Consider the following 22,430-nt stretch of genomic DNA (forward strand, 5'->3'; position numbering starts at 1 on the left):
CTTTATGCTTCGAGTGTGCGCACAACTCGGGTAATGTTACTGAAAAGTTTTGTTTGTCTGTTGGGAGGCTGCATGAATATGTGTGCAGGTGTGAGCCACAGCTGATGTCAGAGTCTTCTGCTGCTCTCCACCTTACTCTTCAAGACAGGGTCTCAGGAAACCTGGAGCTCGCTGCATCAGAGAGACCCTGGAGTCATGCTGTTCTTTCCCTCCAGAGCTCGCCTGTCTCCTGCACTGTGGCACCCAGTTTGAGCTCTGAACTTATGCTCATTTATCCACTAGGGTGTCTCCCCCGCCTGAATCATTTTCAATCTCTGGACTCTGGTCTAGAAAATTTCATGAATTCAGCTTCCCCTAGTGTGATCAAAACCGAGACATAGCAACTCCATTTTTCTCCTGTCTTCTTTTATCAGCCCCATCCTATTCTTTATTTTTCTAGTAAGAAAAACAGCTGGGAGGACAAAAATAACTTGAGAATAAAGGCCTTTGTGCTGATTTGTGAAGGGAGAAGTACAATAAGTTTCAAATCTAATGATTTCAGGAATAGAGATTTACAGCTGGATGTGACAAACCTTTGAAATTTTGGAAGCTGGGGACTATGGGTAGACTATATATGAAATTACCTCTTGATGAAGGGTGTCAGGAAGGCCACAGGTAGGTGGGACAGAGGCAGATATAGTGGCAGATACAGTGATGCAGAGGCAGATGCAGTGATGATACAGTATGGATACAATGATAGATACAATAATGGATACAGTGATCCAGAGATAGATACAGTGATGCAGAGGCAGTTACAGTGATGAATAGAATGATGCAGAGACTGATACAGTGATGATACAGTAATGGATACAATGATAGATACAGTGATGGATACAGTGATGCAGAGACAGATACAGTGATGGATATTGGGAAGAAGCAGAGGCTTAAAGGTTTAGGGCAAGTCAAAGTCAGGAAAGACAGTTTCCAAGACAAATAATCTGGAAAGGGGATAGGGGAAGAGAGACAAAAAAGAAGGGATGTACAGTTTACCCTTCAAATGTAGCTGAGTTTAAGTATATAATTTTGATCCAAGATTTATCATTTAACCATGTATGTACATTTGATTTCTACTGAGGCCACAACTGAAACAGTGAGTTTGCTAAGAAGGGGATTGATAAGGAGTCCCTTAAGGGATGTGGGGAATAAAATGTAAAAACTTTTGTAGAGAAAGTATAGGAGTGGCATGTTGGGGACTTGGAAAGTAAGGGGGTGAAGAATAAAGAAGAGGGTTGCACAGGGTCTGCAGGAAACCAAGTATCACTTGTTGATCACTCCCTGCATCAAAGTCATTGTTTCCCAGAATCCCACTTCATAAATGTGACTGGGAAAACTAAGCTTGAACAGCCAGAGTGTCACAGGAAGCCCATTCTCTTATTTGTTTTCTTGCTGGGTCAGGTTCAATGTTTGCTGGCAAAGGATAAAAAAAAAAATAGTCCTTTTCTACAGACTTCACTTAAAATATACAGTTATTTGAGCTTATTTCACACGAGAAGAAAAAGTGATCTTGGGAGTGTTATCATGTGTGCTCCTATGAAGAGGGAAGTGATTTGTTTATTGTCATGTGACTAAGTGATTTATATAATATGTTCTTAAAGACCATTAGCACTGTATTCTTCCGAATGCCTTAGGAACACACAACAGCTTTCTTTTGGTAACATTTCATGAAGAATATCATGAGTTAAACCTTCTTTCACACAAGAGAAGAGCTGAAGAAAGAGGTTCCACGTAATGGGCACATCAACGTGTCACTTTTGCTCTTCAAATGGTGATGACTTTAGAGGACACTTGGGGACCTCTGGCATCTCTCAACACTCCTGCTGGCTGCCTGTTCTGACTCAGAGATTAATTAGGAAATGATAGAGAAAACAGCAGAGCATAGTTTTGGCTTGTTTCCTGGTGGCCCAAGCACTCTGTGTATTATGCCATTCCCATTGGCCATTTTTGTGTTCAGAAAGGAATTGAGCTCCTAAGCATTTCATGACTTTCAGTTTTTAATCTTAGCCAGTTAACTGGGAACCACCTCATGGGATCACCTTCTGATGAAGGCAACATTTGTCACAGGAGTCCCAAACAATCGGACTTTGCGCAGAGCAACGAGAGCCCATGGGATGCAGCTAGCACTCCAACTGCGAGATCACTTCCCTGTTTAGAAGCAGGTCCAGCAGCAGATACAATCTTCCAAACATCAAAAGCCAGAGCTGGAAGCCAAAGGGCAACTTGGCAGCAGTGTTCTGGCCTTGAACCTGCTTTGGCATGAGGCTTGGTCAGATGACTTCATAGTTCCTTTTCTGTGAAGCATTGTTCTCAGGAGGGGGTGATTTAATGGGCTAACACATATCTGTATCTGCCCACTCTGCTGTTCCTTGTGTTTGTTATAATTTACTTGGTTACCCTGGGAAGAACAAATAGATTATGTAAGTCCAGAGACACCCTGAGGTCAACATCTGCAAAGGGCATTTTGAAGGGATGTGGTCAAGAAAGAGAGAGATGGTGGTATGTAGGAAACCTGAGCTCACAAGTGCTCTCTAGATGTTTCCAGAGTAAAGCTTGAAAAAAAAAAAAAAAGTACCAGGATGTAATGTCCTTGTGCTGTGGGAGGCAGAGGGAAGACCTAGTTTGAACTCTGACTTACCAGCTTCTTTCTAATGACTTCAGCTTTCCACATAGATAATGGACTCAACAGTAATTATCCTCTTTGAAGAGGTTAGTTTGAGAATCACAAGAGAGAATACATGTTTGCCCATTAAAATGTAAGGAGATACGTAAACTAGGGACATTGGTATTTAATAAAATGGTTGGTATACACAGCCAGATAAAAAGTTCTGAGTATCCGGAGTGCTGCCAAAATTAGCCATGTGTTCTTAAAGTAATTTTGGGAGAAAAGACAAGATACTGACAATAGGAAACAATGCTCAAGCCTGCAGAAAGGAGGAGCAAGCTTTGCAGACTCCTGCCTCTGGTTGGCTTAGTCCTGATCCAACCAAGCTGGGGACATGTTCAAAGCCACCACTGGTCTTTCATATTTAGATAATTTCTAGGAAAACATTAAAGCTATTTTCTAAGCATTTGAATATTCATGAAGCGTATGTAGATGACCAGCTAGTGTTCTTCTGAGCAGCTTCAATGGACCACATATGACTCAGAAGAAGAGGAAAGATACACAGATAGTCTGTCTCTTACCTTTCAAGTGCTTTGGTTTAAAGGGGGAGAAAAGTCTGCAAGTGTATCTGGGATTTTCCAAGAGTTAAATAGGACCAGAAAAAATTCCCCTAAAAGCTCAGGATGGTTTGCCTTGCTCTCCTTCCTCTCACACCATTCACCTGGACCTGGTCATGCCTTTGGAGGCCATGTTGCAAACTTGTGTGCATCTCTTTTGTCCCTCCTCCAGCTTTTCCTGTTAGTGTCTCACAGCTTTGCCAAGATCTGTAGACGCCTCATTCATCTGCTCTGCTTCAGGTATGACTACCACCCATGAAAACCCCACAGCAGAAGTGACACTACTGTCACCTCAGATGAGTGGACAGAGCAGGTGAAACAGGAAATTTGCCCCAAAGAACTCAAAGTCCCTAATTAGTGGGAAGTAGTCTAACGGTATTGATGCCCCTTTCCCCTCTGGCCTTCTTTTCCTCCTACACAGTGTTGGGGTGTTGGAAATGTAGAATAGGGGTGGAGATGGGCTGTAGAAGAGGGAACCTATCAAGTAGCCAGAAGTCAGTTTCCACTGCAGCAATGGAATATGATGAGTCCCTGCATTGGCCACCACACTAGAACATTCAACACAACACATTCTGAGTGACCACAGACCTTAGATCCCCACTGATGTCATTGTTTAAACCTCTGTACTCAGTATCTCCAAACCCTTTTAATGGGAGCATGTATGTTGACTTTTGGTCATGTCTCGTGCTCCAGCAATGATGTTAAGACCTGAAAATATATTCTTACTTGCTTTTGAGAACATCTGGTGTGCTTCATTAGAAGCTCTTTTGAGGTAGGTGTAATATGGAACCCTTTAAATCGAATGCTTTAAACTGTAACAATCTGAACAATACTGAGTTATTCCTATGACACTCGATTTAACTAGTTATTGTTTTAGAAACAGCTGGGGACTTAAAACCTCCCAGAATTCCAGAGACAATCATTCTTCTCTACTCAAGTGACCCAAATAAATTCTTGTTGCTATTCAGCTATCAGAATAGACACCTCAGCTCTATGCGAAAGATCGCTGGGCACAGAAATGGGGCCCAAAGTGCTCTGTCAAGCCTTACACAGTCTCAGGACTCAGGACTTTATTCAGAGTAAAAGAAGGTTGTATGCACAGCAGGTGAAGGTATACTGGGCATTCATGTGCACACTAAACCATTCCCATAATGATGAGAACTCTTCACTGCTGTGGTCCATTGACCGCACTCACACCCCGCCATGTTAAAGGCACAGACACATGCTTGGGCTTCAGGTTGGCTAGGTAAATGTCTCCAGGATACATGGTGAACACGCCTAAGGCTGACATTCAAATGCAGAGCTTCAGGATCCGAAGTTCATGCTCTCTGGCCTAAGATACCTTCTCTCTCTTCCAGTCACGCAGGAACACTGTAAAGTCCTGATTGACCTGTGCTGAGGGATTGGAGATGGGACTTTGTAAGGACTACTTGATGCATGCTAATCTATCAAAGGCCTGGGAGACAAACCCATACCTAACTTAGTATATTTTTTTCAATGTACTATTTTTATTGATTATTTTGGAATTTCATATTCACTTCCCTCTCCTCCCAGGTCCACTCTCCCACCCTTGTAACTCCATGTCATATGTGTGTTGCCTGTGTACTCATTAGAGCATGCATACTCCCACTGGCCAGCCCCTTAGATAACTGAGTCCTTCCCCTAAGGCCCTGCCAGATGCCATCACCTGTGAAGAGCTATACTTCAGCATCTTTATCACCACTGTTAAGGACTCTTAATGGCTTCCTGTCTAGACTGTTTCCTCTCAGTGTGTGTGTGTTGGGGGGGGGTGTTGTCACAGAAGCCTGCAGTGTCTCTCATTCTCAACAGTAAATCTGAAGTCCCCAAAACCACTGCAAAAGAAACCGCCTTTCCTGTAAGAGCCGGTAACAGCTCGGAGCACAGACATCCACATGTCTCACTATCTTTTAAAAGACAGGAAGGGGAAGAGCCGGATAGTCTGAAGAACAGTGTACAGGAAATGATACTCAGACTCTAATAAGTCTTTAATAATAGATCGAGTGCAGGTTTGTCTTTTTCAACAAAGACGAGATGTTACAAATGTTTTAGAGAAAACTAGCAGAAAACAGAAGTCAGGAGTTGGGAGCTATCTATGCTCACGGTGCCTGGGCTAATCACTTTAGAGAAAGGACCAAGGTGCTATTCACCATGTGCTTTGAATCATGAAGAAATTTGCAATTTTATTGGCATCTACTTTTAGAGGGATCCATGTGGGTTTCAGATTGACCCCATTTTCTGCAAAGAAAATTTCTTTTCTGAAAAAAATTGCATGTAAATCAAGAGTGTTTGCCAAAATCAAACCATGAGCAGGAAGAATTCCGTTAACAGATTCAAACCTGAAAGAAACTGAAGCCCTGAATTATCTTTCCAATGGCACCGTGAACAGACCACAGGTCTTCTCTGTCTCAGCTGCCCTCTGTTCAGAAGGGCTTGTTGAGTCAGGCTGAGTTGCAACTGATATTACACATTTCTCTAAGGAAATTGAAATGGAATAAAACCAGAACATCAAAATACTCTCCAAACCCAGTCTGACCCGACCTGATATTTCACTTGGTCAGAATCCCTGGTATGGAAAAAAAATTTTTTTTGAGTCATAAATATACCAGAAAATTCTGTTACTTCAAAAAGAAATTCTATATTAGAGTCCTTAGAAAAACAGACTTTTGTCAAATGAATAATTGTCTACTGATCTGTTTGTTCTAAAAACGTCAGTTTTTAGGACTTTGATTATCTTAAACTACTCAAAAATCTCCAGGTTTTAATCTTACATGTGGCAAAAACAAAACAAAACAAAACAAAAAAACCCTAATACTCATTTGGGTTTCTGACATCTACAACTCTATCAACAAAATAATCAGGCAGATCATTTTTAATTAAAAGTTATTATGTATTTGGGCGATTGGTAGCACGATTAAATTTCTTCTACAGAAAATATAGGACGAAAGAATTGGCACTTTGCATTTCACGCAGTTAGAGATTATAGGAGTTTCAGGAAATGAAAAACAAGCCCCTTTGTTTCCACAGCTCTGTGTGGACAACCAGTATGTTACCCATGGCAAAGGAGGGCCAGCTGCCCCCTCTCAGTCCCTTAAACTCCTCACTAGATAGCTCTACACCCCCACACAACGCTCACTTCCTTCAGCTCACGCCCATACCGGTCATAGAAACAGACAGTACATTCACTTTCCCCTAACCAAAGTGAAAAAACACCAGGCTCGACCCAATTTCTTGGTCTTGGGTTCTGCTTCTTTAAATTTCTCTGATCTTGGTTCTTGGATAGTTATTCCTCAAACATTTCTTTGTACCCAGAGACCAATTTAAGCCCATCTCTAATACAGACAGGAAGGTACGTATGGGTTAGTATGTATACATAGGGAGTGTGATTTCCACGAAGGGCCGGCTAAATAAACGTCCTCTTCTATCCACTACATCTGTGCTGGTTAAATTTCTATCAACCTGACGTAAGCTAGAGTTCGTCTAGGAGCATCACCTGAAAATATTTCCCCATCAGATACATGTGTGTGTACATGTATGCTGCCTGTGCCCGGGACTACTTGCCACAGGACCCCACCTGCCCTTGTGGGTTGGAGGTGAGGTGGTACTGAACCAGTGACAGACTCTAGGAGCAAGCAAGCCTCAGCAAGCTTGTCCAAATGCTGCTGCAAGCTCCTTTAACACCTTCCACCCCATTGGTCCCAAGAAAGCGTCTCTCCTAAACAGCAGTTTCCGATTGGCTGGCATTGTCGGTGTCGGCAATCCTTGGTCTCTCAGGAAGTCAGTGGTGAGGTCCTCCTGCAGGAGGTGCCTTTGCAGCTGCATGGCCCTGGTGTTTACTTAGAGGTGGCCACCGCCGTTCCTCCTACAGATGTGTGTGTGTGTGTGTGTGTGTGTGTGTGTGTGTGTGTGTGTGTGTGTGTGTGTACGTGTACATGCATGTTCACACCCGTACTCACACTGTATGCTTCAGTGAATACTCTGGGCTTTCTGTTAAACTGTATTTGTGAGCATCTTCACGGGATGTGTATAGCTGCCCTTTGTTTTCAGTGACGGATTTCACAGAGATGAACATGCCAGAGTCGAGTGTTTTTTCATGCTTTCTCGTGAATCACGGTGAACAGTGCTTTTGTCTTTCCAGAGACTTGAGTGTGTTTGCCTTTTGAGCCACCGCTGGCTTGTGAGGGACCATTTATTCAGTCTTAGTAGATCCTACCCATCTCTACATATTGACCAGCAGCGAGTTGTATTTTCTCTATGACCCCAGCAGCTTCTGTCTGTGATCTGCTCTGACCATAGAACTGTGGTCCTGGCTAGTGTACTGTAGGCCTGGCGAGGACACTGTCACCCCAGCCAGTGCACTGTGATCTTTGACAGCGCAGGGAGGTGCTGGCCATGGCACCGGAGTCCTGACCAGTGCACTGCACTGCTATTAGACGGTGATGCGAGTTTGCATTTCCTAGGCGGTGGCGTGGCTGAGTATTTCTCAGTGTTTGTTGGTTGGCTGAATGTCTCGTCTTCTGACATAGGCTTCTGACCATCTCTCACTAGCAAACTGTTGCAGATATGTAGGATTTCACCTTTCTGTCACTTTCCCATGAAATGAACATGCCCTCTCCATGGCACGCCTTTCTCACTGTCTTCATGATGCCGAGCAACAGTATGTTTGCTTTTAATGGGGTTCAATTTGTTAGCAACTTCTTTTGATGATAATATTTCCCATACTTTTCCCCTCCTCAGATAGAGGGAAGACTTCATACAATGACTTAGAAAGTTCATTTTCCTTTATCATCATTTTAGGGCAATGAACACTTGGGTGTGGATTGAGAGGCGTCTGATTCGTGGGTACCTGACTACAAGCACATCTTAAGGAAATGATGATTTTTTTTTCTGGGGAGGCACATTACCACCTGTAAGACATGTACTGAGATGCCCACTGTCCCTGGTCTATCTGTTGTTTCTTGAGTGAGCACTGTTTGAGCTACTGTCGCTTTGCAGTATAATAAATGGGAGAGAGGATCTTCCTACCCAATTCTTCCAATAAGTCTTCCTTCTACCTCCCTCCCTCCCTCTGTCCCTTCCTTCCTTCATTTATTTATTTTATTGATCATTTTATTTATTGACATTTCAAATGTTATCCCCTTTCCCAGTTTCCCTCCGAAAACCCCTATTTCACCCCTCCCCTGCTTCTGTGAGGGTGCTCCCTCCCCACCCATTCACTCCCACATCATCACCCTAGCTTCAAGCCGTCACAGGACCAAGAGCCTCTCATCCCACTGATACCAGACAAGGTCATATTGTACTACATATGCGGCTGGAGCTATGGGTCCCCCTGTGTGTGCTCTGTGCTTGGTGTTTTAGTCCTTGGGAGCTCTGGGATGTCTGGTTGGTTGATATTGTTGTTCTTCCTATGGGGTTGCAGACCCCTTCAGCTCCTTCAGCCTCTTTCCTAACTCCTCCATTGGGGTCCCTGTGCTCAATCTGATGGTTGGCTGCAAGCATCTACACTGGTATCGGTCAGGCTAAGTCTTAACTTGGCTTTCTTTAACTTTTGGTATAAATGTTAGGATCAGCTTGTGCTTCACTAAAAGTATGTGAGAAAGTTTAATCGGATGGAAAGAGTTTTAGAGAACCATGGAGATCAGCGAGGGGAGAACGAATTGTCAAGCAATGTGTCCTCTTTAGCTCCACCCTTTCTTTAGTTCCCTGGTGCTGGAAGTTCCCAGATCAAGGTTTGACAAGGCGTTCTTTAGGTTTATCTCTACAAATGTAATGTTTTGAAAATGGCAAATAGCATTTTTAAAATTTAAATTTCCAGGGGTGGAGCAATGTGTTGGTGGGCAAGGGAGCTTGCGGTACATCTCACCACCCATATATCACAGCTGCTGATGGCCATAGGTGCCTTAACTTCAGCATTGTTCAGGGCAGACAGGAGGATGGCTGGGATTTCCTGGCCACCAGCTTAGCTCCAGGTTCAGTGACAGTTCCTCTCTCAAAGGGACAACACAGGATATGATGGAGCAGTTCCTCCTCTTACTTCTTCCCAGGCACACTTACACCCATGTGTGCCCAACACACGCCCCACCCCCACTCCACTTAATTTTCATTTTCATTTGCTGCGGTTATCTTCAACACAACTGCACCCCCATTGACCTTTAACTGGCAATCTTAGTGAAGTACTAACTTTTAGTAAAGTAGATTATGACTGCACATTTGCACATAACCATATCAATTGCGGATAATGAGGCACCAAGGTTGTGTTCAGATCTTGTTGTACTTGTCTGTTCTCGTGCTTTCCAGGACTTACTTTCTGACCTCAAGAAGGATTTTTGGATTCATTGCTGTGGAGTGTGCTGATCCTTGCCTCCATAAGATTAAGCACATTTTCACTCAGCTCAACTCAGCTCAGCTTAGCTCCTTTCCGGATATTTGCTGAATTGTGTTTCAGGTATGTGGATTTTTTTCCACATGTTTTTCATATAAATTTTAAGGTTTCTTTTTTAAAAAAAAAAAACTATTGTTTTTTATGTAAATTTTAAGGTTTCTTTTGTAAAAAAACATTGTTTCTAACTTTAGTGACCATATAATTAAGATTCCTCATTGGGTGCTTTTGTGAGGTAATACAGTTTAATAATGTAATCTTCAAAATGTTTATTTATTGACCTAGAATTGATTTCATTGTCTTATGATGAATGTAAAATGATTTTATTGAAAGTCACTTTTGAGAAAAAAAAATCCTGTGAAATACAAATAGCATGTCATGGGTTTTTAGATCCTCAAAACAAGGACCCCCACGCTCCATCCTAGGAAAGGCAACACCCCAAATCACTCAGGAGAAGCGGTCTTGATGCAAACTGCAAGAGGATTTTTATTCCAAGTGCACTGGGGCCCACAGTCGTACACCTCGCAAGGGTAGAGGACTGCATGCCCTAAGTAGAGGATTGGGACAGCTTTTATAGAGTTCACAAGGCCCACAAATCACAAACCAATCATTTAAAACTATCTAAGCCTGTGCTTCATGGAACAATCAGTTCCCTGTCTCGGAGATCTGTACTTGCACGGTCTCCTGGGTAGGGGGTGACAATGGCACTCAGGATAAGTCACTAGGGTGAGGGGTTTCTATGGTGCAAGCAGTTTGCAGAAGCCAGATAAGCGGTTAAGTCAGCTTATCTCCTGTTAACATACTAGGCTCGGCTTGTGAATCCTAGGACCTGTCCTACCCTACGCCCTTTCACCCAGTTTCATACAAAATGCAGGCTCTGGAACAGCAAGGAGTGTGATCTTATATCTACTTACTGGCAGAGAACAGGGTTTGGAATTTAATTTATTTAGGGGTTCTTAGGCACAGGGGGTTAAGGCTCATTTAGCTTGGGGTCCTTGGAGGGGTTAGGTTACATTTTTTTATCCTTTCAGTTTTCCTTAGCACATACAATAAGCTTGTTTATTTATAGAGTATGAGTATATAAAATCACCTTAAATATTTATTTATTTAAATTTTTTGTGGTGTTGGGAATTGTACCAGGGCTTTGTGTATGCTAGGTAAATACTCTACCATGAAAATACATTTCCAGCTCTGAACACCCAAGAAATAATTCTCAGACTTTATAAAGTTCAAAAAGAAGGAAGTCGGAAAGGTGGAAGACTCAGTTCTTCTTAGAAGGGAGAACAAAACACTTATGGGAGGAGGCACAGGATCAAGTGGAAGCGCAGGGAATGAAGAGGGGATCTTTCAGGGGCTGCCTCACCTGGGGATCTATTCCATGTGCAGCCACTGAGCCCAAGCACCACAGCTGATGCTGAGAAGTGCTTGCTGCCAGGAACCAGATAGGGATGCCTCCTCAGGGGCTCTGCCAGAGTCATGCAGCTGAGCATGCTTGCAGCTAACCATCAGACTGAGCACGGGGACCTCAGTGAAGGTTCTAGGAGGGTGGGATGAAGGAGCTGAAGAGTGCTCTGGCCTCATGGGAAGAACAACAGTGAAGACCAACCAAATCCTCCAAAGATCCCATGGACTAGGACACCAACCATCGAGCACACATTGAGAGGCCATGGCTCCAGTTGCATATGCAGAGGAGAATAGCAGTGTCTGACATCATTGTAAGAAGAGGCCTTTGATTCAGAGAGGGCGCGTTTTCCCAATGCAGGGGAATGCCAAGGCACTGAGGTGGAGAGGGTGAGTGGAAGTTAGTGTACCTTTGTGAAGACAAGTAGAGGGGGAGGGGAGTGGGAGTGGGGTGGGCAAAGGGACAACATTCAAATGTAAATACAGAGAGTATCTGTATTTAACTAAATTAAATTAAAAATAGATTTCCAGCTATTTACTTAGTTTTATTCTATATGTACGAGTATTTTGCCTGTATATGTGTGTGTGCACCATGTGCCATAGTGCCTGTGGAGGCCGGAAGAGGAGTCAGGATTTCCTGGAATTGGAATTAGAGATGGTTGTGGGTCACTATGTGATTGCTGAGACCAAGCCCAGGTCTCCTGCAGGAGCAGCCGGTGCTCTTAACTGATGAACCAGGCTTTCAGTCTTTAAATTTTATTTTTGGTAATATTGATGTCATTCATTTATTCATTAGTGTCTTGGCTGTCTTTACCATGAATGTTACTATATTAAAGAATTTGTCCTCTTTTAGTGTCTTGTAAATTTTTTAAAATATAATTGCCTTCAGAATCAAAGACACTTAACACTGGTCTTTCTTTGTAGTTTTAAATATTCTTAACTGAGGGAGTATTCTTTCTTCAGGCCAACTTCATAGTAAGTTTCTGGAATACATTTTAGTATTTTTTAAATAATGAAATGTATAAATATTTCAGTCTAAATATTTTCACAGGTTCTGTCTTTGTAAATCCATGCAGGGTGCATTTTTTTGAAAAAATATTTTTACAAGGAAAAATTAATCAAACAAATTGTTATGGTTCATTTGAGCGTTTGCTAAATTTATGTGCTACAGAATTGCGGAACCTTTCAACTTCATTACCTCCTGTTTAGAAAATAAATCTATCCAATTAAGAACAGGAGCTGCATCAAAAGAGCCTCATGACAAGTTAAAATGTCACAAATCTCAATTATGGTGTTTTTAAAGCTAAGTCTTCTCTATCCTTTGAGGTCTCCTAGTTTATTTTTCCACTTTAAAAAAAAAAGAAATCACTGTACATCTTCCACTGAAGCTTCAATGTCTAGCTGCACTTAGCAAACTCTGATAGCAGAGGTTTCACATTGTTTCTTTTGTTGAATTTTCACTAAGAGTTTCTAATCAGACCTGAGACAAGGAAAGTAGGCCTTAGAGGTCTTGTTTACAAAGAACTTCAGAAGCTTTACAGAACACTGACAGGGGTTTGTTCTCAAAAGGCTCAAACATTTCAAACACTTAATTGATGTCAATCAAGTATCAAAGCATCATGGCTGCCCTGCTATGTTGCTTTATTTATTATTATTATTATTATTATTATTATTATTATTGTTTAATAGCAGGGTCTTTGAAACTACCTAATATTGGGACCAATCACTATGGAAATCACTAGAAGATGTTTCTTTTAGAAACTCAAACATTCAGATTCTGTGAAACTCTAAGGAAACAGAAGTCTGTGAACAGCTGTTAGCAGTCCAAGTGCTGGCCAACATATGAAAGAGAGGAAGGAAATGTGGTATACATACACACTGGAGTTCTATTCAGTCATAAAGAAGAATAAAATTATATCATCTACTGGAAAGTGGGTACAACTCTGGGTATTCTTAAATAAATAATAATTAAAATATTTAAATGAGATGCAAAATGAAAACTATGGTGTGTGATTTAATTTGTGGGTTCCAGAATTCCTTACAGATACATAAATAACGTGCATGCATGTGTGCACTCTCGCACACACACACACACACACACACACACACACACACACGAGGACATGAAACTAGAAATAAGATTGGGAGAAGGAGGAAACCAGCAGGAAAAGAAAGGATTAAAGGGAGGGAAAGTAAATGGGCTAAGTACGTTCTAATATGTTATATACATGAAAGACATTATCTATATTAACTTAACACTATTTACCATGAATCCCAATATTAAAGATAACAGCAGATACCTTGGGAATAAATATCAATTATGTGTCAAAACAAATGACACATAAATTTCAAATTTAGTAAGAATATTGTCTTTGATTGGAATTTGTTTCACCAAGATTTATACTTTTACCATAAAGTAATTTCAGTTTTAGAGTTAAACCTTTAACTAAATTTACCATGCACATTCACAAAGTTTTAACTTGCAGCAAAATGAGCTTAAGAGGAAAGTGAATCTAAATGAACAACTGCAGCTCAGCAGGTCTTCTTCTGAGCAACAGGGAAGTGAGTTAGAAATGGGGTCACCAAGCCAATGGCAGCTTACAGTTGCTTCACACTAGAGAGTCACTGAGACAAGAGCAGCTCACAACTGCTTCACACTAGAGAGTCACTGAGACAAGAGCAGCTCACAGCTGCTTCACACTAGAGAGTCACTGAGACAAGAGCAGCTCACAGACACTCTCACAGTCACTTCTTAACCTGTGGACAAGGAAATGTATCAATGGCATCTGTTTAGCCCCATGGAGGAACACACAGATTTGCCCTGCACAACTGTTGTGACAGCTTGCATCCCCGTTTCTTGAATGAAATGACCTTGATCATCAGCAGAGTGGCGTCAGCTTCATTTCCTGTGTGATGTCGGAAGTAACACTAAGACCTCCACACAGAGCAGTACGAAAACAGTTTGTGCTTTATACTTGCCATCAAAGGTGACAGGCATTCAATTGAAAATTCAGAAGTAGTTGTGAAAAATAAAAGGTGATATTGGCCAGAGGGCACAATCCTCTCCAAGGGACAAACACTGATAAATCCTAAATCCCATTGTTACTATTTCATGTTAAAGTCTTTATTGTCAGACTTTAACACCAGGTGTTCAATGTGGTGTGTGTGTGTGTGTGTGTGTGTGTGTGTGTGTGTGTGTGTTTATTTTGTGAGTGTCTGCATGTGTACAGATGTACTTGCCCGAGTGTGCATATGTGGAAGCTAGAGTTCAACTTCAGATGTTTGCCTCTGTTGGCTTTTATATTTTGATATAGTCTCTGACTGAACCTGGAGCTGCTGTGTTGTCTAAATAATCGAATTCCACATTGGAACATTCAGTGGCAGTTTCTGTGGTCAGGGCAGGTGGCCTGCTTCCAGAAATCATATGATAGAGGAAATAATGGACCAGGAAAAATAAATGTGGTGGTTTGAATATGTTTGTCCCAGGGAGTGGCACTACTAGGAGGCATGGCATGTTAAAGTAGGTAGGACCTTGTTGGAGGAAGTGTGTCACTGTGGGCATGGGCTTTAAGACTCATGTCCTAGCTGCTTGGAAGCCAGTCTTCTGTTGGTCTTCAGAACAAGAAGTGGAACGCTCAGCTCCTCTTGACCCACAGCTGCCTGGATGCTGCCCTGCTCCCACCTTGATGATAATGGGCTGAACCTCTGAACTTGTAAGCCAGCCCCAATTAAATGTTGTCCTTTATAAGAGTTGCTTTGATCATGGTGACTGTTCACAGCAGTAAAACCCTAATTTAAACATCATAGTTCTTGGGTTTTTCAGAGCTACTGGTAAGGTTGGCATTATGTTGGTCTGTCCTTCATTCATCTGGTTCTGGAGCTCAAGAAGAACTTCTTGATGCCCATTTCTTCAGAAAGCTGCCTCCGGCTCTGAGGACTCTTAGGAAGAGGCCGTTATCAGACATTACACACTTAAACAAGAAAAAGAAATGGCTCTCTCACTGGTCCTCTCCTAACCTCAGTTCTTATATGGAGATCTTTAAATAAGGCAAATGAACTCTAAGACTCAACCTCCAATCAGGACTGAGCACCCCATATTTGGCCATCTGGAAATAGGATCTTGCATTCCTCCCATCGATTTAGTGGCTTTGGAAAAACCTCACCCAGGTTCCCCTGCCCCACATCCCCAGATTGTGGGATTTGGTGGTCAAAGAGAGCATCCAGAGAGTCTAGAGCTTTAGTCTCTGCCAAGAGACTCAACTGTCTGACCTTGAAGATGAGTCACTTAGACACCACCTACTGGAGAAGAACTCTGGGGCAAATATAGGAACCTCTGAAATCCAGATGCTGCTTCTAAGCTGTGTTTTCCAGATCAAATAAACAAGTCCAAGAAACAGTCATCCAGGCCTTAGAGAAAAATATTATGTGGCCCAGATGCTTTTGTGGCTGGTGGGCAGCTAAATTGGGTTCTTGTTTTGTCTAACGGCGTTTAGGTCTACATAATAAATTATATAGCAGGAGATCTGGTGTCTTGAATCTCTCCAATTATGAAAACTACTAGTCTCATAATTCATCAGCTGCAAAGTATAAACATGAATTAAAATCCAATTTACCAATAAAAACATGTTGCTTACATTTTTCAGAAGCACTGTAAGGATCAAGCCAAAGCTGAACGGTGCCCTAAGCCTTACTCAGAGTTACATTTCTAGAATCTCACAATCACAACTTATGCTGAAAGCCGGAACTTGGAAAACCTTCAGGGTTCTGGAGAAAGTCACACATGAGTTGGGACATTTTGGTCCATTATTGATACTGATTATCCAAGAAAAATCACAAACAAAAACCCCAAACAAAACAGCAAAGAACAAACCCATCCCTTCTAGTTCCAGTTTCGTTGTGTGTTCTTCAGAACGCTCAATGAGTTTGGGTGTCCCTTCCTCTCCTCTGAAGTTCCAGATAAGATGGTCTAGAAATACCCCAAAGAAAGCCTTCTTTAGCCCCATTTCTGCCATTTTTATCTTCTCAACCAACCCCAAGAAATGCAGGGTCATCTTCAGCTGACACCTTTGCTCTCCAACAGGATCAGTAAAGTGAGTAAGAGCATCACCAGAAAGCTTCCCATTGTGGTTAATCAACACTCTGTCCCATCAGCTTAAAGGAGAAAGTGTTTGCTTTGGCTCTCGGATTCAGAGATTTTGATGATCAGCTAGCTCCATTGTATTTGGGCAGCAAGTTAGATCAAGATGGCAAAGGCAGTGTGGTGGAACAAAATATCTTACTTCATTGCAAGTTCCAATGTAGATAGAGGCCAGGTTTCCATATCCTCTCCAAGCGCAAGCCTTCCAAAACCTAACTTTCTCCCACCAAACCTCACCTCCCCACCTCTCTGTGGCATCACAATCTTAGAACACAAGCCTTCCACACATGGCTGTGTGTATACTTCAGATCTAACATCCATGTATGGGCCCAGTCTCCACAGCTGGCAAATGAGAGGCAAGCTCAGGCAGGCTAGCCAGGCAGCCTTGTTCTTTCCAAGTGCTGTGGTAAAGATGGTCTCACTCAGGGACCACACTTCTTGCTTGTGTTTCCTGCATCACTGAAGAAGTCTTAGTGTGGAGTCAGGTCTTCATCAGCAGACTCTACAACATAACAGTTGGAACTATACTACATTCTTCTCCATTACGTTAATGAAAGTAAGAACCATCCAACACCTTCTCTTCCTGTGCAGGAATTACATCATAGTGTACTTGCTTGTCAATTAGTTCACATTAAGGAACTCCTTGGGCAACAATGAGACCCTTTATGTGTGTCTGCAAGGGGGTTTTTAAAGAGGTTTAGCTGAAGAAAAAGATCAACTTCAAATATGGGCATTATTCAGGGCCTGGGGCATCATACTGAATAAAGACGACAAGGGGGAATAGAGCTGAGTGCCTGCTCTTCTCTTTCTGCTTCCCACACCCTGAGATGTGAACGAGTTCCTTCCATTAAGGCTATGAGCCACTTCTTGCCATGATGGATGTACCTCAAGCCAGCAGCTAAAATAAGACCTTTCTTCTTACCTTACACTGCTTTTAGTCAAGAATTTGGTCAAAACAAAGATGAGAATAGTAACTAACCCAAAACAAAACTATTCAGTCTAAACCTTGCATCCAGAGCTTAGTCTTGCTCTGCACTCTTTTCTAGAGATGGAAAAGCTTGACCTCACATATCTACCAGGGTTCTGCCTTCTTCAGAGCCTTTTCTGATCTGAGGACAATACTCTCCATTCGCCCATGTAACCAATTATTTGCCCAGCTCCCAGCATTGTTGACTTGGAAGGTAGAGTCCTTGGTTGGACATTAAGGGACACAATGTCATCAAGGGCGGAACTACAATTATACAACAATAAAGGTAGATGCTCTTCCTGAATATAGAACCTAATGCTGTTCTCTGGTCTCAACACACACACACACATACACACACACACACACACACACACACACACACCACAGACACAAACACAGAGAGAGACAGAAACAGACAGACAGACAGAGATGCACATACTCCATACACATATACACATAGATGGCATGCACACACAAAGAGACAGGAGCACACACATGCATACACTGGGATAGGCATACACACATGCACACACAGAGGTCACTGCGGTTTGAATGAAAATGGTCCCAATAAGTGGCATTATTTGAAAGGATTAAAATATGTGGCCTTGTTGGAGTAGAGATGTCTTGGCTGGGGAAAGTGTGTCACTAGGATGAGTTTTGAGGGTTCAAAAGCTCAGGCTAGGTCCTGGGTCTCCCCTTTCCTGCTGCCTGTGTGTCCAGATGTAGGACTTTCAGCTCAGCTCTGTTTTGGCCTGCGTGCCTCCATGCTTCCTACTGTTGTGACTGAACTAAACCTTTAAACTATGAGCAAACCCCAATAAAAATAATGTTTTATAAGAGTTGCCATTGTTGTATTTCTTCACCGCAAAAGAACATCGATTAAGAGGCACATAGATAGAAAGGCACACACAGAAACAAACACACATTCAGGTGTGTGCACACCCACATGCACACACAAAGCCAGGCACACATACATGCATAGGCACAGACAGGCATATGGAGATAAGCACACTCACATTCAGACACAGAGACAGACACACACACACATGCGAACACATAAACAATTAAGGAAATACTATGCTTATCACGTGAGTTGTCATGAGAATGAATGAGAAGTGAGCAAATGCCAGCTGTGACTAAGAGCTACATTATGTAGCCCACCCTGTCTTTCTCTCACCCTGCCTTCCTCCAACTCTCAGTAAGTACTCAGGCCTGTTGTGGGCAGGGACATGTCTCATAGGAAACTCACAGGACCCTCATCTCTGGATGGCCAGAAAGCACCATACTAGGAAAACTTAACCTCCTGGACTCTTGCAAACCAAAAGTGGGCTTTCTTGAAGCAGGACCAGATGAGGAAAAATGTCCCAGGCAGAGACTTTGTTGGAAACATCCATTTCTAGTACTTGTGATGCCAACCCTTGCTGGCAGGATGTTCCTTTCCAAGAGGGGAACTCCCTCCATGATGGCTTAAGGCAAGAGTCCAGACTTCACCCCGTGTCTTTCCAGAAAACAAGAATCTCTCAGTTTGTGTTTATGAGGAAAGCGTGGGTTTCACCCAGCTAGATGTGAGGGGAGTGTCACCTTCAGCAGTTTCTGTTCTTCTTGAGAGTGTGGAGCTCTTTGGTGTGTGTGTGTGTGTGTGTGTGTGTGTGTGTGTGTGTGTGTCAGGAGCCACTCTGGAATGATGGCCTCAGAGCTGGGGTTCACTTCATGTACTGGTACACTGTGTATGTTGTGCATAGGGCTTGGAGGATGAGCCAGGAAAAATTCCCCCGTGGAGACAGCAGGGCAGCTCCTGCTGGCTCAGTCTGGGGGAGGCACCCCTTCAATAGCCTTGCAGAAGCTGCTGCTGACAGATTTTTGGGCGTTCTCAGTTCGGGCTGCCCAGTAGAGAACAGGAGAGCAAGATGGAAGGTTTTGCTGCTGCTGGGGAAAACACACTTGCACCTCCAAGCCTCTGCTTTCCCCTAAGGACCACAGCGCCTTGGTGGGCGCACACTGTGCTCTGACCGGTTAGGATTCGCTGGCAGGCTTCTTGCACATGCAACCAGACTGTGATCCTTACCACCAATTTTTAACCATCCTGTGTGTTTTCATCCCAATAGAATGTGGCTGTGAAACCCAACGGTGAACAGTGAGACTGAGGCTGCTGGTAGTATCCAAGCTTGGAGAACTACCCGAAGAAGACAAGAACAGAAAAAGGTGATGGAGAAACATACATACTCTCTGGACAAAGTTATCGAGGCTAACACAGTGGTACGGGCTATCTATCTATCTTCCTACCTACATGCTACATAAAATCCTAACACAGTGGCATGAACTATCATTTATGTATCTTCTAAACTACACACTACATGAAATGCTAACACAGTGGTATGGACTATCATCTTCCTACCTACACACTACCATATGTATGTATGTATATATGTATGTATGTATGTATGTATGTATGTATATATGTATATATATATCACTGATCAATCTATTATCTATGTATTATCTATCATATATTTATTAATGGTTTACAATCATTTGTCATTGATCTATCACCTATCTGCCTACCTTCTATCATTTATCCATTATATATGTGTCTACCATCATTGACCTCAATCTTATATATCTACTATTATCTGTCTACTATTTATCTATCGATTATCTATTTGTCTACACATCATCATGTATGTATCCTATAGCTATCACTACTCTGCCTACTGTCATCAATCTGTTTGTCTATTATCTATCATATACTTATCATCTATGTCACCTCCCTGTTCATTCCCCCCCCCCTTCCTCCACCTTCTGTCTCTGGACATTGGGCAGCTGGAACAGCATCCTCCTTCCTACTTCTTACTCTGCTGGAGCTTTATGAGCAAAACTGAATCTAAAAAGCAAACAGACCTCATTGTCATCTTCAGCGGGCATATGGTTCACAATGCTAAAAAAACAAAAACAAAAACAAAAACAAAAAAAATCAGTAAGCACTTCATTTGGTGGAAAGGGACAGTGGGAAAACCCACTTTATGAAGAATAGCAGTAACACTCTCTGGAGCACCCTCAGATGAGTGGCCCTCGCCTGTGTTACTGTGGCTCCTGCTCTCCTCTGCCTAGGCTTGGCAGCAGGCTCTTCCTCTGCATCTCCCCCTCCTCCTGTTGGCTGAGGTCCCACCCTCAGCTTGGCTCCTGCAACTCAATTCCTGGCTGGCTACACTAAGCCCACATAATATTTTACGCAGATTCATAAGAATCCCAATACAAAGCTCAACAAGAAGGCGCTGCTTCCTTTCCTTGCGGGAATTAATCATTTTAACTCTAAGAAGCCGCTCCAACTGGAGGGTCCTTGAACTCAAAAGAAACATTTACCAGCTTCACTCCAAAAGCAACAGATCTCCCATTCCTCAGCCGTGCCTCACCCCCCACCCCCCAATGTGCCGTCTCCTTTGGAAATTCCCACTAGTCTCATTTAGAGCGATGCTTACACAAGCTGCCTGGGGATCTCTCCCAGAAAGCCCCCATCTCTCCTGCTCTGTGGTGCCTGATTCCCACAGATCTTTGGGTGGTTTCTGTTGTCTCCGTCAACAGAAAGTGATAAACTTATTGTGGCTGCCCAGGCTTCTCCAAAGAATTGTGGGAACCATTGGAGAATGACTTTTGATTTTTTTTTCTAAACAAAATCCTGTTTCTTCTCTTGTTAAATGGCTGTTTCCAGAGTAGTTTCTGGGTTTGGTGGCATTAAACAGAAAGACGAGAGACTGGCTCTAAGATCAATGAAGGCACCAAGCTCTGGCTTTTCAGTCAGGATAATTAAAGTTCAGCCAACAGTGGCTTTATCTGCCCTAGATGCCTCATGAATTAAAAAGGTCTTCCCTTCTGTAATTCTTTTACAACTAAAGAGAATATCTAAGGACCTGCCTACGTGGTTTTTTGCACACTCTGCTCTGGGAAAACAGATAGAATTTCCCTGTTCTTGTTTTCTTTAAGCAAGACTAGTAGACTTTAGTATCCTAGCACCTCAAGCCTTTCAACAAGTTTCAAGGATTGCTCTCTTCGAGCAGTGTGGGGCTTTATATATTTATTTTTTCTATCTTGTGAGAGCAAAAGTTAGTTGCCTGCGTTTATAGCTTTGGGAGTATAAATTCTGATTTCCATCTCGCCTTCCTTGCCTTCATTTTAGTAGGAAGGAGTCATGAGTAGGTCTGTTAGGGTGGCAGTAAAAATTACTGGAATAGGTACAAGTTTCTCTTCTTGGGTGCACGGCCATCACCGTGATGCCTTTTTCTGACTTAGAACAGTGATGGTATGACTCATACCTGAGGCATGGCTAACATACTGTGGGCTTTGTGGGAGACAATATGCTACGCTTTATTTAAGTGGACCCTATTTTACTATTTGATTCCTCAGAAGTCAGCAGATATAACACAGAGTCTTCGCACAGTCAGTTCCTGGGCAGGCCTGCCAACACCTTCCACGAGTGGGACAAACTGGTCACAACTGGAAAGCCACACGGATAGTGATGACCAACAACAGGCCAGACGTTACTCAGATCTTTCATTTATACATAATCAGTCAGCTTCTTCCACCCCAGAGTCCTTCCCTGTGCACTACCTCACATGTTTGTCACATCTTTATGCTCTATCCAGTACAGTAACTCAGGAGGCCCCGATGCTTGATAACCTCATTTATTTAAGGTGCAAATCTCAGGCACCCGTGGTCTGTTCATCATCTCCTGGTGTCTCATGGATGGGGTGTGGGTTCCAGCTTTGGTGAAGGAAGACTCTCATGTCTGTGTGACAATGAGTGTGCCTACTGCTACCATGAATTTATTACCAGGGCTGTTCTGAGACTGGATCACCTGCTTGACAGATTTCTCCAGGAGTCAAGGTGATTTTGTCTTCATTTTCAATGACAGTCTTTTGGAATAGGAGCCCTTGAGTGTGGACTTGTGGTGGACAATGCCTTAGAGAACTGTGAGAGAGGCTCCAGAGGGAAAGTCAGAGGGCTGTTTACCTTGGTGTATTGTGTTCCCTGGATAGCTCTTGGACATGATCTTATGCTTTCTGTGAAAAACATTTACATTCAATTTATAAGACATGTTTATTCTTGTTAGATGTTGGAACATAGCTATGGAACCCAATCCTGGTAAGAGGATATGCTGAGTGCTGCCGGTGTGCCCTGAATCTGGGCTTGGCCTTCTGCCCTGCTTTTGTCCCTTCTGAGATATAATCTGTAGTATGTGCCCAAATTGTGTTTAAATTGCTCTGTCCCTAGAAAGCTCT

General features: G+C 42.7%; 1 pseudogene across 1 annotated transcript in view; it reads left to right on the forward strand.

The window, feature by feature from the left end:
* The window catches only part of LOC308418340 (heterogeneous nuclear ribonucleoprotein K-like), a 48,320-nt pseudogene that overhangs the window by 1,014 nt on the left and 24,876 nt on the right, over positions 1-22,430 (forward strand). The window lies entirely within an intron of this gene.

This window comes from Micromys minutus, assembly GCF_963924665.1.
Source record: "Micromys minutus genome assembly, chromosome: 3".
NCBI classification, from domain to species: domain Eukaryota; kingdom Metazoa; phylum Chordata; class Mammalia; order Rodentia; family Muridae; genus Micromys; species Micromys minutus.